The sequence below is a fragment of the Equus przewalskii genome, chromosome 20 (genome assembly GCF_037783145.1).
Source record: "Equus przewalskii isolate Varuska chromosome 20, EquPr2, whole genome shotgun sequence".
In the NCBI taxonomy this organism is placed as follows: domain Eukaryota; kingdom Metazoa; phylum Chordata; class Mammalia; order Perissodactyla; family Equidae; genus Equus; species Equus przewalskii.
In genome coordinates, this window is record NC_091850.1 from 26,200,911 (window position 1) to 26,218,322 (window position 17,412).

General features: G+C 39.4%; 1 protein-coding gene and 1 long non-coding RNA gene across 5 annotated transcripts in view; one reads left to right on the top strand and one right to left on the bottom strand.

The window, feature by feature from the left end:
* The window catches only part of DAB2 (DAB adaptor protein 2), a 162,218-nt gene that overhangs the window by 63,502 nt on the left and 81,304 nt on the right, over positions 1-17,412 (top strand). The window lies entirely within an intron of this gene.
* LOC139077826 (uncharacterized) overlaps positions 1-17,412 on the bottom strand; it is a 49,955-nt gene that overhangs the window by 576 nt on the left and 31,967 nt on the right. The window contains exons 3-4 of one of the 2 annotated variants that reach the window (XR_011530352.1): positions 2,589-2,696; positions 852-952 (exon numbers count right to left, since the gene is read on the bottom strand). This is a non-coding gene — a long non-coding RNA (uncharacterized lncRNA). Of the gene's footprint in view, positions 1-851; positions 953-2,588; positions 2,697-5,893; positions 6,181-17,412 lie in introns of those variants that run through there. The other variant, XR_011530351.1, reaches the window with a different exon arrangement.

The following is a 17,412-nucleotide window of genomic DNA, read 5'->3' on the forward strand; positions in this document are numbered from 1 at the left end:
GAAATGAAAGGTTGAGACTAGGACAGGATTGGCAGATACGTGGTATGTGCAAAGTCTCTCTCCATCCTGCTCTCATGGCCAGCTTTGCTCATGTGTCTCAGTAAACTTTCTATTAGCCCCAGAAGCACCCTCAGAATGTATATTTCTTAACACAGAGCTCCAATGAACATTCGTCAATTTGTCAGCCTCAGCACACACCATTAAGTCTGTTTATGGGACTAGACGAGTTCAAAGTTTCTTGGAGCACTGTAATTCCAGTACGCTGGTAGAGATTCTGAAGGAACCCACTTTAAAGAATGAAAGATGTAACCAGAGTGTGGTTTATAATTTACAATCCATTTCCAATTGCTTTGCATGCAATTAAAACATCAGCTAGTTTCATAAAATACAACAGTTCTCACCAGACTGAGGAGAAGGGCTAGCAGTGAGAAGGCTGAGGCTGGGGGTTAAGGACCTGTGCATTGGAATCATCTAGGGAGATGTTTCAGAAATACCCAAACTGGGGCAGCCTGGTGGCATAGAGGTTAAGTTTTTGAGCTCCACTTTGGTGGCCTGGGTTCGTGGGTTTGGATCCCAGGTGTGGACCTATGCACTGCTTATCAAGTCATACTGTGGCAGGCCTCCCACATATTAAGTAGAGGAAGATGGACAGAGATGTTAGCTCAGGGCCAATCTTCCCCAGCGAAAAGAGGAGGATTGGTGGCAGATGTTAGCTCAGGGCTAATCTTCCTCAAAAAAAAAAAAATACCCAAACCTGGGACCCACCCTGGCCATTATCTTTGCTTAAGTCTGCAATGGAGCCAGGAAAGTATGCTTGCTTAAAAATCTAATTGGTAAGTTTTGATACATACTCTTGTCCAAGGATCTTTTTCTGAAGTCTTGTTTCTATGATTTATTTCTTTAGATAATTGATTATTTCCAGAAAAAGTAATGGTAGATGTCACCTCGGCCCCTGGTAAATTAAATTTACACATTTTAAATGAGTACAATGCAAATAAAATAATTTTACCATTGATTGAATTTGCAGCTTTATTTCTGGAACCAAGACATTGCATTTCTCGGATAACCACATAATGGTGTCCACTCAACCCTTCCAGTTTCTCAGGCCAAAAACCCTCCAGTCATTCTCAGCTCTTTTCTTTCTCTCGCAAACCTCATCCAGTGAGTTCAGCCAAGTCTGTCGGCTCTTGCTTCAGCAGTGACGGCTTCTCACCACCTCCTCTGCTAAAGCTGCACCGATGATCCCAATAGCGTCCTAGCTGGTTTCCTGCGTCAAGCCTTCATCCCCATCATTTACTCTCCACACAGCACAGAGTGATCCCAATTAAACTTAAGTTGGATCATGCCATTCCTCTGTTGAGAAACTTCCAGGTACTCTTGCAACTGAGTCCCAATCAAAGCCAAAGTCATCAGAATGATCTACAAGACCCTACAATTCCTGATAGCCCCACACCTTGCTCCTCCATTTGCATGTATCCTCCTGCCTAGAATCTTTGCACATGCTGTTCCCTCTGCCTGGAAAGCAAATCCCCCAGCTCCCCACATGGCTCTCTCCCTCGCCTCCTTCAAATCTTGACTTGAATGTCACCTTATCAGCGAACACCTTGCTAATCACACTCTCATTAAAATTGTAACCGTACTCCCCATCTTTCTTTCCAGCTTTAATTTGCTCTGTAGTATATATCACCATATAATATAATATGTCGTTTAATTTTTTATTTTGTCAGCTCCACCAGGGCAGGGATTTTGGTCTACTTTGCTTGCTTCTCTATCCCCAACATCTAGAACAGTGTCTAGCACACAGCAGATGCTCAACAGATATTTGCTCAATAGAAAGAAGTGAATGAATCAGCCCACAGACAGTATGATTCAGTGATTGGAGGAAGCAGCATTAGTAAGCCATGAACAATTGGGCCAAGGTATTCTGGGAACTTACTCCCTAAACTTCCATATTCAGTTTCCTTCTCCATAAAATTGGCTAATCATTCTTCGCTTTCACCAGGTCACAAGGTTGCAATTAGAACAAATAGGGATTTAGTTTAACACTCTGGATGAAATGTTCTGTCTTATCTAAAGACTCAGGAAACAATTATGCAATTGGCTATTTATGTCATTTGCCTCTCCTTCTCTTTCCCTACACTATTTCACTTAGCAATTTCGTAAAACATCAATAGCCAAAAAAGGAATAAGAGTAAATTTCACTTAAGTCCATTCTGTTACTTACTCATTTCTTTGTAACTAAGGAGAAGAAAGTTCAAGATATTAACTTAAAACAGACATGGAGATTGTCTGCTCAATATACTCTCTGCTCTCTTTAGGTAGAGCCATTATATTTTACAAGTAAACTATATTGGAATTCAAAAATAATTTTGAGGAGTTTCTGGATATGAAAGACAGTCAAGAATAAGTAGTATGACACAAAAATATTTGAATTAACTAATAATAATGGCTAATATTTATAACCACTTTCTAGATATCAACCATTATGTTGCAGTTTTGCATGCATAATCTTATTTTATCCTCACTTAAACTTTAAGAAGGAGGAACCTATAAAGCAAATTGAGGCTTCAAAGCGTAAAACATCTTACCAAAGTTCACATAGCCGAGGAGGTGGCAGAGCTGTGATTCAAATTTCAGTCCAACCAAATTCAAAAACAGCATTTGTAACAGCTTCACTTTTCTAAGACAGCGGTTTTCTGGGGGTGGTAAGATAAAATATTTCAAATTAGCATAGTTCTAGAAAAATTGGGTCATAAGCTTAGAGGGTTTCCCATTACCCTGAATTTCTAAGTGTTGACTGTAAAAATAAAAGTTGTTATCATAACAAGTTAGAAGAAGAAAAACTGCTGATAGTACCACAGGGTGCCTGTCCCCCAGGAAGCACCAAGTACTTTCATCACACATACCAACAGAAAGGCGTTCATGGCATAAAATAAAATGCGATTTGGCATTTGTCCAGTTAACTGGATCAATAAGAGATACAAACTGGATGACTCAGCTCTCAGAGTCATCTTTTTTTTCCAGTTGGAATTTCAACTTATCTCTCTCCAGAGATCAATGAACTGAAGTTGGGACCACAATGTTACCTCCTGACTTCCTGTCTGGACCCTAATTTATTTCCAAGTGAAGGCATTTTGTCAAATTAGCACATCAAGAGGTGTCTTTAGTAAGTTTGTCAGTTGAAATTGAGTGCCTCTTCCTCTGCCTATTTTGGAAACGGAAGGAGGTGGCAGACCTTGCTGAAGTGAAAGAAGACACTTAAGGCAGACATATGTGAGTGGGGTGTGTGTGTGTGTGGGGGGGGGGTGTGTATGTGTAGCGTTTCCCTGGCAACTCATGGTATGTCAATACTGGGTGTGTGTAATGGGGGAAGGTGTTAAATGGGGGATCCTAGTTCCTCCCATCCTGTTATTTCCCAACAAAGTCTCAGGAATTCTTACGGTCTTTAAAAACATTCTCTACTAAAACACACACCACAAAAGCAATCATTGTTACCTTCATTAAGTCTAAAGCCTTTGTTTTCTTTCTCTTTATAGATCGTTTGTGTGACCATTTTTCTGGATATTGTGAAACTATTGTTGCTATAAGATGTTGAGAAGGACTTTCTATTTAATATATTTTTCTATTTAGAACTTATTGATTATTTATTCATATCCCAGTAAATCTCTCAAGTCAAAAGATAGAAAACAGAGACTGTGAATCAGGATAATTTCATGAGTGGAAGATGAGGAATCTTGGTGAAGCCAAGAGAAGGTCCATGGAAAATCAGGGAAGTGTCGGGAAAGAAATGAGTGGTGATGACAAATGGCTCATGTGCCACTTGATACTGGCTCATGTGCCATCTTTGGATTATGAGGTGAACAACATGACTTCTGCCACAAAGGGGACTGTCTAACTGTAATGTATACCCAAAGGCTTTGATTCCGAATGAAAACTTTTACCTCTTTTAATGTGTAAACGATCATGCTAAACATTAGCCAAGAAAAATCAAGTACACAGAAAGAGCCCATCTTTAAAAAGTACTTGACACTTGACGCTAGAGAAACAAATAATCTTGAATTAACTGAGATGAGAACATATGATATCTTTATAATAAAGAAAACACAGACTCCATTTAGGGAAAAGCAAATATTCTAATCAACACTATTCAAAAAAATGATCAGCTTAGAAAAAACTTTTCTTTATCTGCAGGAACTGTCTTTATAACTAAGGCTAAAAGTATCCAGTGGGCAGATCTTCAGTTCCAAATGTCCTTTCTGAATCCTGCTTGAGAGCCTGAAATGAGTCAGGTGTAAGCATTTCCATGGAGAGTTAGGTCAAAGAAGAGGCCAGAGACTTGCCCACTAATGAGGGCTTACAGACACAACCAGCCATTCCATAATGATTAAGGACACAGCCTCTGGTTCCAGACCACCCAGGTTCAAAACCAATTTCTACTAGTTGTGCTATCCTCAGAGAAATTATTTAATTATTTAACATCTAAACTAAACCTCAGTTTTCTGACAACTGCAGATAAAAGTGAAACTTTCTTCATGGGGTTCTCATGCAGATCAAAAAAGTTAACATATCGAGCCAGGCCTGATGGCTTAGTGGTCAAAGTTCCATGTGCTCTGCTTTGGTGGCCTGGGTTCAGTTCTGGGGCACAGAACCACACCGTTTGTCTGTCAGTAGCCATGCAGTGGTGGCAGCTCACATAGAACTAGACGGACTTACATCTAAATATACAACTATGTATTGGGGCTTTGGGGAGGAAAGAAAAGAGAGAGAAGACTGGCAACAGATGTTAGCTCAGGGCGAGTCTTTCCCAGCAAAAAGAAAAAAGTTAACATATAAAAAGCACTTGAAACTGTGCCTTGCACAAGGTAAATGCCATATGGTATTGGCTGTTGTTACTTTTATTATTATGGGCAAACAGAGAAACAAAATGGAAGCTGGAGATATCATTACTGGATGTGAGTCACTCAAATGTTGTGAAGTGACATAAGCCAAGATGACAAATCAGAGAGTGGTGCATGGGAAAAGATACATGATTAATAAATATATGTTGAATGAATATACTAATAAATGAGAGTCCCAATTGTAGGCCAAGAAGCTCTAAAGCAGAGCTAACTAAGATGGCCAAGATTTGGTTTTACTGTCACTTGTGCACCCCTGGAGTGAAGCAAGATAGCTTAAAGGGATAGTACTGGACTTCTTCCCCCCAAAGAAACAAATATAAATTAATGACCTAGTCACCACCTATATGAAGACTAGTACTTTCATTTAGGTGATTTTTTTCCTTCTACTCCAGCCTCAGTAATTTGTTGCATTTAAGAAGTCTCGATAGCAATGTGAAATGACATTGCAATTCACTGGATAATTTTGGTACAATAACAAATAAGGAAATGTGACTAATCTGTCTCCATCTTATCTTTTTCCTGTAGTAATAAACCAGCTATTTTGGGATGGTTGAATATCGTCTTCCCTTCTCATACCCTCCCTTTCCTGAAACACTCTTGGAGGTTTTGTTGGTCAAAAAAAGTCTCATTCACAACATGCGTTCTACAAGCTTCTGAGAACAAGAATTCCCTCATATACTCTAAAATAGCTGTATCCTAGAACTCTTAACAAAAAGGCCTTACTGCGTGATGGATAACTTTTTCAAGTTCCCATCTAGTCAATACCATGGCCCAGATGACTTAAGTAAAGAGAATGACGTAACCGCATAGGGACAATCCAGAATGTTCATTGTACTTTGTTGTGTCTTGGTCCACTAGCCTGTGGTGTAGGCAGAGGTTACACTCTTCAGGTCATCAACATGAATTCTGATGAGTTAAATAGAATGATGGGAAAGTGGGTAGTACCCAGGATCTCGAGGACTCATATGCAATACAGAGACACAAATACTTTAATTGCAGATTCAATTTAAATGCAGATTTAATTGGGATGTGGTGTCTGGATAGTCTACAGGGCAGCATAGAGGATTTCAGTCAAATGAGTCAGGAATCAAAGCCTGCCCTGAAGCAGCAGGATGGCTCCAGGCAAGAATTGTACTGTAGCTTCCAGAAATCTTATGCTGCCTGGGACAACAGAGGCACCCCTGCTCAGTCTTCTTACTCCTGGCCAGCCTTCTGGGTTTGGAGATCTTCCATCATTCTGCAGAGATCTCCTCCCGTCTCTATCTTTTGGCAGGTGTACTCTCTTAAAAAAAAAAAAAAAAAAAGCAGGATTTACAACAGAAATTCCAACATTTGGGGGAATAGGGCTTGTGTGTCAGACTCCCATTTCTGCTTCTACTGCAGCCAAGAAATACCCTGCGGAAGGTCAACAGTCACGAAGACAAAATTAATTTTAATGTTAAAAGATAAATGCAAGCTTTATAATAGTTTGAGAATTTTGATCAAGAATAGAAATAATGATATATGAAATTTTTTAAAATTGGATGTCACTATTTCAAAAGTCAAATGAATGCAAGTCAGAATGGAAAATTTGAGGTATGATTTGGCTTAAGTCAGGGGTTCACTATCCTGGCTACACATTAGGACTGACTGGAGGGCCTTTTAAGGAATTTACACTTCAGGTAAGTTAGATCAGAATGTCTGGGAGAGGAACTCTCAACACTGGCATTGTTGAAAGTTCCCTAAGTGATTCAATATGCAGTCAGATTGGAAAACCACTGGCAGAAATTATCCTGATTGGTTGTTTCCCTTGACCAGAGTTTCCCAAATGTGGCTGTTTAACTGCTGTTGAAAACGGATTCCTAAATACAGAGGGATTGAATCAGAATGTTTGGTGGGGAGTGGGGAAGTAGGGGGTTGTTGGTGGTGACATGGGGATAAAGAGTAGAAATCTATTTTAAGAGTACCTTATGGGAAATCACTTCATTTGGCCGTGCAGACTCCTAGGAATAGTTCTGGTACTTTGTGTTTTGGTTTGCTAAAACGGGTAATCTACTCAGTCATACCCCTTGGTTCAGACTGTTTTCATTCTGATTGAGAATATTACTTTGACTTTGCTTGATGAGAAACAATTCAAGTTTATTTTCAAGACGCCTTAACTCTGTCAAATTTGCAAGATAATGCAACCGCTTGGATAAATCTGAGTGTTGGGATTTTTGGAAATTCTTGCTGGTATGCTCTGTGAATGCTCATGCCATGCATTACTGAGAACCAGGAAGAATACAAAGCTATCAGATTGTTAAAAAGTGAGCTCCATTATAGATGGAATTCTCAAGCCCTACCGTAATTTATCATCCCACCTTTCTAGTCTCTCCCCGTGGACTAACTCTCAAGGTTTCCCATTAGCAAGCATTAAAAAACTCTCCCCTCTCCCAAAGGACCTCCAAGGCTAGGATGCCATTCCTGACACCACTTCTGGAGCAGCAAATTGACTTCCTTATTTCCAAATGTGTCTATTTCCATTGGCCAGCAATATTTTATTCTTTGTGGTTTTGCAGGCCTCTCAATTCACTCTTCCTTTATGATGGAAAAAGCAGACAGGCCTCCCCCTCTTCATTTTTCTCCAGTCCTTCTGAGATCAAGTACACTTCCTTTTCAGTAAGGAGACTTATCCACTGGCAGAAAAGTCCACTTCCCACTCACCACTGACTTCTTCTTCCTGGAGCTGATAAATTGTAAACTCTAGGATTTGGGTGCTGACCCATGCTGCCTCATTTTGTTCTGAGGCTCTCCCAGAAAGGAATTATAGCTATGAGTCAACCTGCCACTGCTGAAAGTAGAAACCCTGCAAGGGCAAGGGCAGGGCAGAGAGTAGGTGTTTTATAAACACACTTCAATGCATGCCTTTGACTTGACCTCAGTCTAATCAAATGGTAACAACAGACCTTTATGGCAGACAGTTCTTAGGCCAAAAATTCAAGAAAGACTTGCTTCTTAACCTAGTAGAATAGAAATTTTCTTTATCCCAGAAAAAGTGTCCATCTTTTCTAGTTCTGAATATCCAAACTTTCTATAGAAGATTAGGCCCAAATTGCTGATGAAGGCCGCCTACATTGACCAAAAGCACTTGAAAATAGCTCAACTTTATCCTTCAGTCAACCACTTAGCATAACCATAGTCAATGTAGTTTCTTCACATAAAAAAGAAGTGTTGCAAACGGAACATCTCAGGGAAAATGAAGATCAGAGTGAATAAGGTCAAAGGGAAGAAGACATTGCATACCGACAATCTTCCAGGAATTTAGTTGATACTCATAGAGACCAGATATACAAAAATGAGAAAGTGGCTGAGGGAAGCATTGCATCTTAAAAGCATACATTTTACAGTGCATCCATCATAGAGCTAAGCAAAAAAAAGATTAATTTTTTTTTATTTCCTTAAAAATATTATAGCCTTTGTAGGAAGATAACAGATAGCATGAAAGGTGAAATAAAGGTACAGTGTAGTGCTTGTTTAGATTCTAAGAAATTGGAGGAAAGAGCAAATGTTGTAATGTCCAGGGACTCTTTTTGATAGGGCATTGTTTTGAACCAAGTGGGATTCAGCTGGACCTCCAGGACTAGGTAAGATTTCAAAGTAGGGAATTAATTGTACATGAAAAATAAATTAAGTGATAACTATCATCAGAATTTCACACTCGTTTGAACTAAAGAATAATAAAGAAGTTGTTTATTCATATGTAGCTATTTTGAATTACTTTATCTCCATACGGCACTTATAGGCCACATCTGGAAGCTCTCTCAGATTCCACACAGATCTGAGTCTTGGATTCCATTGACACCACTGTTGATCGCAAAGATCAAGCTTAGCTCTAGACAAGACCTTCTGAGTCTGTGTATCAAGTCACTCAAGAAAACTGGTCTCATTACGTGATATCGATCATTATCACCCAGCCTGATCCCTACTTTTTCACCAAACTGGATTCCAAACTGTGGGAAATTTAAATCTGCTGTCAGTGGAAAATGTTCTACCACTAATGGGCTTATTCAAAAAAGCATGCTGCAGGTTACAAAAGTAATTGCATAAAAAGGAATTCCAAAATGGTTTCAGGCTGTGGCATCACCACTGAAATAAATTCATCCCCTTAGGATAAGAACATGAAGGGAATACTCCTCACTATGGGATCAAAGATCTCTGACATAATTTTTAAAAATCCAAGTCCATTGTTCTTCAGTCATACCTCATGTAAATGATATGATTTCAAGGCTCTTTTGGGCCCCCCAATTTCCCATCTAATTTGCTGTTGAGGGAGATCAGACTGAATCACCCCTTATGGCTTATCTTGATGTGCCCACAGTGTAGAGACAGGAAGCAGCATGGTGGAAAGGGCCTAAGCCTCGGAGTCAGACTGTTTGAACTAAGAATGTACCACCTATTAGCTCTGTGGCCTTGGATAAGTCACTCAACTTGTCTGAGCTTCAGACACGCTATCTGAAAATAGGGATAATATATGATGTACAATAAGTACATTATAATAGCCATATTATCTGGTAGATTGTCAATACACAGGAGTTATGGTTTTGGCATGTTCATTAATATTTACTTGTAGTATTATTTCTTGATGTGAGTCTGGACAAATCATTAACTCTTTCCAGGCTTCAACTACCCTGACTGTGCATGAGTGGGACCTTATGACGATCTTACTTCCTTCCAGTTCTAAGATTTTATGAAGGAAATCACATCTGTCACCAACATAAACCACAAACACAAGTTATGAATTTCTGCTGAGAAGTAGTTCTACTTCTGCATTCATGGAAATTTCACAACTCACTCAACGGAGACCGAGCGGTGGAGGCCGAGGGCTTGCTGGATTCATATTCTCCAAGACATACTCTCCGAAATGGGTTCTGAGTGAAGACCCAGTTGAGGGAAGGAAAGGAATATCATCCTTTGGAAACAGCATAACAGCCCTGATAGTCTCCATAGGACTTTACTCATTTATTCATACAATATTCATGCTATTTTTGTGAATTTCTCACACAGGATTATACGCGAATTAGGGATGATATAGTCAGGGAAAGGGAGACAGGCTATGGAGGTGAAGAGGCCTTGCTTTTATTCCCAGAACTCGCACTTGCTAACTGGGACCCTGAGGATCCCCTTGTCTTACTATCAGGAACGATTGTTTCTACATTTAGGGACGCTGTGCATTGATATTGCAGTAGGCCTGGAACATAAAAGGGACTCAGTTCCACTATCTTCTCTTCTCCACTCCTCGGAGCACGGACGTCAATGTAGTCTTCCTGGTCAAGAGAGCTGCCAGCACTAGATAGATGGTCAGACAACCGATATTTAATAACCGTTAGCTGAGTTGAATTGGGCACATGTTCTTTCAGAAGTCAGCTCATTCCAGAGAAGACTAAAACAGTTCATTTTTTAATAACAATCAAAACTATGATCTACTGACACTTTATCCCACGTCTAGAGTCAGGCTGATTTAAAAGCAGTATTTCAAGTGTTCTGAGAAGTGCTCTTGGAGAAGGGAGCCCCACTATCAAGTGTGTTTGAAAAAGCTGACATCCTGAATATGTAATACACGCCCCCCCTACACACACACACACGCACTTGGAGATTCACAATATGAAATAACAAATTAAGGTCTCTAAAAAGGCTGCAGCAAGGAATTTGCTGTGTTTAAACCGTTATTTCCCAGGAGTATTTGAGCATGGGACACTCTGAACACAAATTGAGAAATACTATTTTCTCAAGAAAGGGAAAGAAAGTAACAAGTATAAATAATATATTTAGATTTTGAAAAACATTATAAAATCTGTTTTAGAATTTTAGTCACTACGGGATTGGGTGCAATGTTTGATGCAAATAAGAAATTTTGAAGAGGGCTTGAAAATAGAAAACTCCATGTGGTTAATAAGCGGGCACTACCATGCAGGGCATAATGTTCCCAGAGACTTTGAGACTCTCTCCAAACACAGGAGAGATTACAGAGAGAGACGAGCTAGCATGATCAGTAAGCAGTAAATAAATATGGAATAAGTTAACAGACAATCCACGTTTGTGATTCACATTAAACCATGATTTATAAAACGACAAGACTAAGAAGAAAATAAATATTTTAACATCTAGTAAGTCTATATACGGCAGATAAATTCTGATGTGAACATTTAGGTCTAAATATCTAAAATTCATTCAACCATTATATATTTATTGAGCACTTATTATATGCCAGGTAGCATGCTGGGTTCTAGAAACAAAATGGTAGGAAAAAATCCTTAGCTGCATGGAGCTTACAGTCTATATAGGAAACAGATGTCAACCTAATAATCATAAAAATGTTTCACAAGGTGCCTGCAATAAGTCCTGTGAAAGGAGAGGGACCTGTGCTCTGATTTCTACTTTGGACAAGGAGATCAGGAACCACTCATGCTTTGTTCACTGTTGCATCCCAGTGCCTGGCACAGAGGAGTGGTTCAATAGATATTTGTTGAGTTATTTGAATGAATGTATAAGTGAATGCATGAGCAAAAGGGTACAGTAGGAGGATATGCCCTATTCAGGGTTGTCAGGGAAGAGGATCCCTAAATGAAGCTGACTGCTAAAGGATGCTCACTGAGTAAAGAAGGGAGGAAAGACTATGCCAGGGAACATCTGTCAAAGAAGGAAGCATGGCACATGTTAGGAGAGGCAGGGAGACTGGTGTGGTGGTCACAGAGAACAGAGTCATCCCTGTAAGATGGGGCAAGGATCTACGCAGGTGGGGAGACAGGTCCTCTAAGACCAGTCAAGAAGTTTCGTTTTTTATCTTAAGGTCAAAATGAAACCACGGAGTATTTTAAGTCAGAGAGAAGGGTAACTCAATCAGAATTGTGTTTAAAATTATTATTCTCCCTATTGAATTGGGGAGGGGAGGGAGGAGTAAAAGGAGATACAGGTGGACTCCCAGGGAAGCTATTGCAATGGAGTAGCTAAGAGGTGATGGCGACTGGGATTATTGCCTTTGTTGGGGAGTGGACAGAAGGTGAAACCATAAGTGGAAAGACAGAGAGATAAAGAAAAGAGAGTATCAAGGAAGGCTTCTGGATTTCTGGCTTGCAGAACTCAAAGGACGTTGTGTCATTTGCTGAGTTAGGAAACAATATGAGATCCGGGTGGCGCAGGGACTCATGAATTTCCTGAGACATATGGAATGAATGGTTGCGAGGGAACAATTCGGGCTCAGGAAAGAGAAACAGAAAATATCCATTTGCCCTATTCTTTCTCATTTCATATATAATTAGTGAACATCTATTTTACCAAGGCTGTGGTAGTCACTGCTCCCTAAGGACGTTGGTCAGTGTGTCTCCAAATTTTTTTTTTTAAAAGCCACAAGAAAAAAATCTGTAACTATGTATGGAGATGAATGTTAACTAAACTTACTGTGGTAGTTATTTTGCAATATGTACATATATCAAATCATTATGTTGCACACCTTAAACTAATACCAAGTTGTATGTCAATTATATCTCAATAAATCTAGGCAGGTGGGGAAGCCAACACAATGCTGGGCATGTGAGAAATAGTTCTAGGAGTGATTACACCTTCCCTATACAAAGACAAACTGTGTCTCTATCTAAACGTAACGTGTGTTTAGCATCATTCTCCTTTTAGCATCGTCTCTTTTTAGGACACCCATAGAGAACTAGAAAAGGACCACAGAAATGCAACTGAAATAATATCCTGTAATAGACTGTAGAGGAAATTCCCTAAAAGTTCACTCAAAATACTGAAAGCTGAGGAAAGAAAAAAGTCCAAAGAACAACTGAAGATATATTTATAAATTAGATCGTGACACCCCCTGAAGTTTGGAGAGATAAATTTACAACAAATAAGAGACGAAGGTATAGACCGGGCAGAAGGGAGTAAGGAAGGGAAGCACAATAACCTGGTGGGTTAGAACAGCCCTTCTAAAACTAACGTGCGTTTGAATTGGCTGGGAAATTGTTAAAATGCAGATGATAGTTCAGTAGGTCTGGGTGGAGCCTGAACTTGTGCATCTCTAACAAGCTCCCGGGTGATCCTGCTGCTGAGCATAGCAATGGAGTAGGCTAGCGGGCCTCAGAGAGTCAGAAGAACTCTGAGTCCTGGTTCCACCACCTAGGAACTGTGTCCCTTCGGGGAAGCAACTCGCTCTCACTAAGCCTCAATTTCCTCTTCTCTAGTAGAGAGTAATAATAGGACCTTTTTCACGGAGTTGTTGTGAGGATTCATTGAGATAATTATGGGCCTATAATAAGTATTTTCTAAGTGTTAGCTGCTAGTATTATTAGTATTATTAACGTTATCATTTCAGGAAGTGGTTGAGACTAAAAGGGCAAACTTGTTGCGAAGGTTTTGGGGAACTTCATAGTTGACGGATCCACAAGTATCGTAGTTATCAAGATGGATTAGAATGTTTGAGGCTGAGGCATAACTATGGTATATGATTATCGAATTTAATCCACTAGGTAAATCTTGTATTATAGGTTTATTGCTTCTTATTAGCCCTTCCAACAGCTGCCTGCCCAAATACCAATGCCAATAAAACTGAATAGTACCACTTTCTGGATATAGAGGACCTAAACTGACATAGGCATCAACTTCATGTGAGAAAATTTATCTGCAGGACTATCATAAAATATGTTTATGCTCAAATAATTGCATGCTTCTATAATAATAGGACTTTCCCCCTCCATTTCTCTCCCAAAGAAATGCTTTTTTGTCCCACATTAGAGATGCATAAATTATCCAGATTAAAAAGCACATGGAGAGAAGAGCACATAATCAATCTCATTGAACATGCAGTGGATTTAAAGGGAACTCTGACTCTTTCTGATATACAGCGTGCCCCACAGGTCCTTCTGGAACCCAAGGGTGGAAAAAGTCGTTCAAAAATAATTTACTAATTGACGTCAGTAAGTCTGAAGTGAAACAATTAAGTGCTTTCAATTCATTTTTTTATTGCAAACAATTGTGCATTGAGAGTCAGCTATATGTCTGCCACTGTCTTAGGAGTCGTGCAAGGGCAAGAAGTTTAAGAGTCAGTTTCTCAGCCCAAGAAGTACACGATTGATTTGTCAAACAAGTCATACACACATGAAACACAGTGATGTGCAAGCCACCATGTGACTGATTGCCCAAGAAGCATTCACAGGAGGTACCAAAGGAGGATAGAGATGGGAGTAATCAGGGTTGGTGGAGAAAACCATCTGAGGAAATAGGACTTGATTTGGGCCTCAGAGAATAACTGGATTTGGATAAATCCAGAAGTTGGAAGGTCATTCTTGGCAGAAGTAACAAGTATAAGCTTGGAGGTGGGGGTGGGGGTGGATGAACATGGCATGATTTTGTGTCTGCAGAAAATAATGAAAAATTGGAAAGGAATATCCACTTGGTATGGTGGCGAAGGATCATGGGAAGATTTTGACAATCAGTTGAGGAGACTGGAATGGGAGAGGGTAATGCTTTGGAGGAATAAGTGTATGAATGTATATGTGGTTATGTGTGTGTGTGTGTATGAGTATTTAAATTGCTGAAACTCCCATTTTCAATACAACATCAGGCGACAATGCTAACATATGTATATTGTATCTGTAGCATGTAGCACCTAAACCTTGTCAACACTGAAAGCATTCTGGAGTCAGAGTGTGTTTACCCTACTGAGCCATCCAGGAACTTGATATTTAGCAACACATAGAAGGACTCTTTTGACTTAGAGCCTTTGTAAGTGATGAAAGGATTTACTGAGAATGATTGCATCCACACTCTCAAACAAAAATGTTATGCACTTTCATTTTCCAACTAGAAACAGTGATCTATAGAAGACCATCAATGTGTTCAAATAAGCAGCTAGTCATAAGACTTTTTATCTATGTGGCTAGGGGCTATGGGACAGATCTGATCTTGTCTGATGTTCTTCTGTGTGTATGCAGTGGCCTGTACAATATGATGTAGGATTTGGTCTGGAATGTCCATTTCTTGCTTTAGGGTCCTTATTTCTAAGTCTAGGTCACTACTCATGCCATGACTAGCTCAAAGTCTCATCTCTATAGACTGAGTTCTACATAAAGCTCTGCTTCCCTCCACTAGGTTCCTCAAAGGCTGACCATGGCTTTCCTGCACTACGTTTGTGTCTGTCTGTGTCTTCTGCCTGGCAGCTGTGTTTCCTCTGGGAGAACAGTAGTCTTCTGTCTGCTGTGGCAAGCAACAGTCACTTCTTCTTACAGTGAGAACTGAAACCAGAACCACCATATGCCATTTCCTGGACCCTTCCTATTAAAGTCCCCTTCTCTTAACCAGCAAAAGCTGCACTTTAGTGGTTAGGGGCATAGGTTCTTAGAATTGAACATCAGCATTGAAACTTACCAACTACATGCTCTTGGACCTTTAACATTTCTACACATCACTTTCCTTTTTTTCAGAATGAAATAATAATAGTGCCGAGCCATAGAGTCATTGTGAAGATTAACTAAGTTAATATATGTAAAGGGATTTAGAAGAGTGCTTGGCATATAACAAGTACTCCATAAGGGTTGTTCTATTGCTGACATTATTATTTGTATAATATATATATTATATATGCCTCTTTATGCCCCAGTACCATGTGGTTTACATGCATACATCACTCGCTCACTAATCAAGTTTCTCTACTCAAAATAGATTCTAACATTATAAGTTTTATTATCATTTGTCTAAGTATTTGAGTATTTTGATGTAGTTTTACTTCTGTGTCAATATGAATGGCAATACCAAGCATGAGAGAGTGCTACAACACCATTTACCATTCAGTCTTAACCTTTGGGACTATTTGGAAACAAAGTCTTGCTGAGAATTGAGAAATAATAGAAGTCCTGTAGTACCTGATGCAATCGACAAACCTGAAGTTTCAAACTGAATGAAATTTGACATTTTTAAGTGCTTTTGCTGCTCCGCCTTTACGAATCTTCGAAATTTACAAATGGCCCATCAACTAGTCTATCAGTTAGCTGACGCCTCCCTGAACCAGTACTCCGGGGCGAACTGAAGCAGTGTAAAGCAATGTATTTCTTATTGACGATCTTGTTATAGAGATGAGAATTTTGTGTACGAAAAACTTTTTAAAAATACAAAATTCAGAGTATTATGGGAGGTCAGGAAGGAATGAGATCAAATAGGTTTAAATTGCAATGTGAGGGATATAGAATAAATATCAGGAAACATTTATGAACAGTAAATGCTATTAAAATGAGTTTGCTATAATCTCCTTCTGCAAGAGCCCTTAACCAAGGTGGATTTAGATGTAATCCTGTTTTAGCTCAATAATTCAATGCATACCTTGGAGGCCAAAGGAGCAGATTTGATTATCTTGTTAAGGTTCCTTTGCTCCTCTGATGCTATAATTCTGAGAGAAACCTCTTGGTATTCCTAAATCTCATGCTTCTCAGCTAAAAATAAGAGAACGGTAATGTTAAACTGCTTCTACAACACTCTGAGATCTCGTGCTAAGGGCGTTATGAACAGCATGGACTCAATGTATTTATTACTAATTGGAGAAATTGGTGACTTGAGGAAAAAGGAGGCACTCTGAAATTTTTAGGTATTTAAGTCTTTCTCAGCATTTCTTAATTTTAGAAATATTTACCTGTAACCAAAAACATTCTATGATATTTTTTAAACCTCTTATAACTATTTCATTAGTTTTCCTTGAAGAAAAATGTTAGCTAAGGAAACAAAAACTAAACTCTAAGACTGAATCAACAGATGTTTGTTTTAAAAAGTATTATAATCATCTCTTCAGAAAAAGATAGTAGTAGGGACATGGCTCTCCCCACTAAGGTAGAGAATCCATAAGGAATGTATATCTGCTACTGATTTAATGAATAACTCAGGTTTGATTTCTAGTTACACTAGAAATTGACTAGTGCACAAAGTTGGAAAATGATTAAAGAAATTCTGTATGTATCTTTTCTACTGTGACTTTAGAGAGAAAAATTTCTCCTCGTATTCATTTGACAATCATTTATTGAACACATAAAATATGCAGATGCTGTGTTGGACATGACCCAGAGAGAAACAGATAACATGAAATAAACAAATAACTGTGTGATAATGCTATGTGTTGTGATGAAAATAGAAGGATGGAGTAGGACGTCTCTGGGCAAGGAGTCTCCTTTAAGTTGGGTAATGTACCTGTCCTTGATCCGATTCTGTTCAGATTAATTTCTCCCCCATGTCCTTCTCTGCTCTGTGCCACAGTGGGGCTTGCTTCAGCAGGCTGCAATCCATAGGCTCCTATGTTAGCTACTTTATGGGTGGGTTTAACCAATGGAACCACTGATGTGAGATTGGAGAGTTGGAAGAAGGGAGAAACTGGCGTGTTTCTCCCTTCGCTCCCTGCCTTGAGTGATGTCTTCAGCAGAGGCTACATCTTCTCCCTGGCTCTCACCAGTCATACCTGACGTGATTCTAGCTTCTGCTATGGTCCTGGACTTCAGTAAACCTACCTCCTCTGTTTGTCCCTCCA